The sequence below is a fragment of the Triticum aestivum genome, chromosome 5A, assembly GCF_018294505.1.
Source record: "Triticum aestivum cultivar Chinese Spring chromosome 5A, IWGSC CS RefSeq v2.1, whole genome shotgun sequence".
Lineage (NCBI taxonomy): Eukaryota > Viridiplantae > Streptophyta > Magnoliopsida > Poales > Poaceae > Triticum > Triticum aestivum.
Genome location: NC_057806.1, coordinates 451,155,841 through 451,158,272, shown reverse-complemented (window position 1 = coordinate 451,158,272; position 2,432 = coordinate 451,155,841). Strand labels below are relative to the sequence as shown.

General features: G+C 42.4%; 1 long non-coding RNA gene across 1 annotated transcript; it reads right to left on the bottom strand.

Moving 5' to 3' along the window:
• Positions 1-442: 442 nt before the first annotated feature.
• On the bottom strand, positions 443-1,858 carry LOC123107139 (uncharacterized). The gene is made up of 2 exons (XR_006451596.1): positions 1,493-1,858; positions 443-837 (listed from the first exon to the last, which is right to left on the bottom strand). It is a non-coding gene; the product is annotated as an uncharacterized lncRNA (long non-coding RNA).
• Between the last annotated feature and the right edge of the window lie 574 nt (positions 1,859-2,432).

The following is a 2,432-nucleotide window of genomic DNA, read 5'->3' as shown; positions in this document are numbered from 1 at the left end:
GGTGCCATTGTAAAAGATAGTACTACTCCAAGTAATATTTATGCTACACAATGTAAACAAGATAATCTACACTATATGCTAAAACTTATAGAATAGTTCGACTCACTCCATATACTGAGGGTATATATGGTGAGCTAGATGCACTATAATGTTGGAGTGGATATATAATTAAGCTAAACCATTCCGGTCTACAAAATGCATTATCGGTTGTACCATTAATTTGATCACATATTTTTGCATGATTATATATTCGGAAATGCTAAGTACCTGACATCATATATGAGCACATGTCAGATTGAATGTTTACGATGGCAACTCTAGTGACGCAAGGATGGCATGTTAATTGACACACACGGCAATTTTCTGTGAAAAAATAAACCGAAGCATGAAGTTGCCATGCTTGCCAACTAAAGTTGTCATCTTCGCGTCACTAAACTTTCCGTCGAAAATGTTGAATCTGCCATGTCTCGTACTTGAGGCGTTATCAGATTCCTATGTATTTTAAAATTAGAACTTAAAATATAATGGTAAAAACAATTTGGTGACCAATCTACTCTCCTAACTGTCACGAGAAGCGCTTCAACCTGCATACAAAAGTTAATGCACAAGGCCACCAGCATGGGTACGACTACGTAGTTCTGCGATTTGCAGACGGATGGAACAAAACTCCCAGAGAGAACAGGCAGCGAATGGGATCAACCGATCGCACGCCGTTCAGATGCAACAAGAGGAGCAGTACTGTGCATGGCATCTCTCTCACAGCAGCCACGTGAGCCAAGTAATGAGCCTGGCCAGCCATTCCCCATTCCTTTGTCATACATGAGTGTCGAGCCAGTCCTGCTTAAATGATTGGTCAGTTCCTGTCCCTAATAATCGATCCATACTCCACCCTAGCAGCTAGCTTCTTCCAGGATTAGTTGTAGTAATTTGCATGCATTATTGTGGAGTAGTTTTGCCAAAGAGCATTTTCACTGCCAGCATGAAAACGAACATGTGCTAGCTGTATAATATATAGGTGTGTCGTTTTCTTGTACTACTGATGTAAACATGCATGGCTAAGATTTGTTTGACGCCAATGCACAAATGCAAGTTGACTGGAAGCATGGGGTGCATCCGTGCATATGTGGAAGATGAAATGGGAGAAGAAATTCACACCACACGTCCACACACAGTTCATCTTTGCTGCTAGCTCTTCTACATCGTTTCTCACATGAACATGCTACCTAGCTAGCCTAGTGCATTTATGCGCATGGATTGCAAGTTTACTGTATGCCTGGTCATGGCTTCATGCTGGACAACATATGAGAATGAAAGTCTACTGTATGAACAAATCTGCGCAGCTCCCAGAAACAAATACAGCCTGCGCTAATCAATGGATGAAAGACAAATCTGCACCTGTTATGATAAGATGAGCAGGAAGGAGGTTATGATAACATGAGCAGCTGGAGCAGGAGCTGACTAATGGTAGATGGCATACCACACATATGCTTACCTTAGAAGCAAACCACCGCCGCTGGAACTATCATATGCATGAGGCGTGCGAATTGTGCAGATGCTGGTTAAAGGGATTGAAGCCTGGTCCGAGGTCACCAAATCATACAATCCATATCATGCTCTCCATGTATATGATGTATGTGGAGACCTTGAACCAGACAACAACCCCCTTAACCTAACTTCAACCAGGACATGAAGTCCAAACAAACCCACCAGCAAAAGGCCGGTGAAGCTACTTCGCCATGGATGGACACAGTGGAAGCAAGAAGCTAGAAGAAGATGGGGTTAAGATATACTCCTAGGCGAAGGAGAAGAGCTGGGCAACTGGCTGCTGAAGGAGATGGAAATGGGGAGCTAGGGCTGGTGGTTTTGAAGAGGGGGGAAGGGGCAGTGGCGAACTGGCCATGGATGATGGGCCACTGAATTGCCATTTATTGAGGGGCCTGCCATTGGACATACACGAGCTGTGCACTGATAGCCACTGAAAACAGACTTCATTGCTTGTGGTACAGGCGTACTGTGTGTGTGAGTGTGGTGTGAATTTCTCTCCAGGAAAATAGAGTGCTGGCTACTGCTACCCCTATGCTCGTATGACTCCGGTTTTTAGGTTTTACTTTTACCCAGTCACTTTTTTGGTTTTGTTGACTAGATTTCCACGTTTTTAGTCATACTACGACTTTTGATTTGTTATTGGTAATAAGTCAAGGGGCAAGTCAAACTATTAAATCATTTAGTCCCAAATACCTAGTTTAGTCCCTAAAAAGTTCCTCCCGTTTGGTAAAAAAGTTTCTAAGAGGGACTTTTTCTAGTCCCTACACAAAAAAGTCCCTCGAAACAAACACCCCCTTAATACTATAAGAGAAGTCAACTTATAGTTACAATTTGGAAATAGTACTTCGTCTATTCCAAAATACAGTGTATATAGATTATTATTTTCA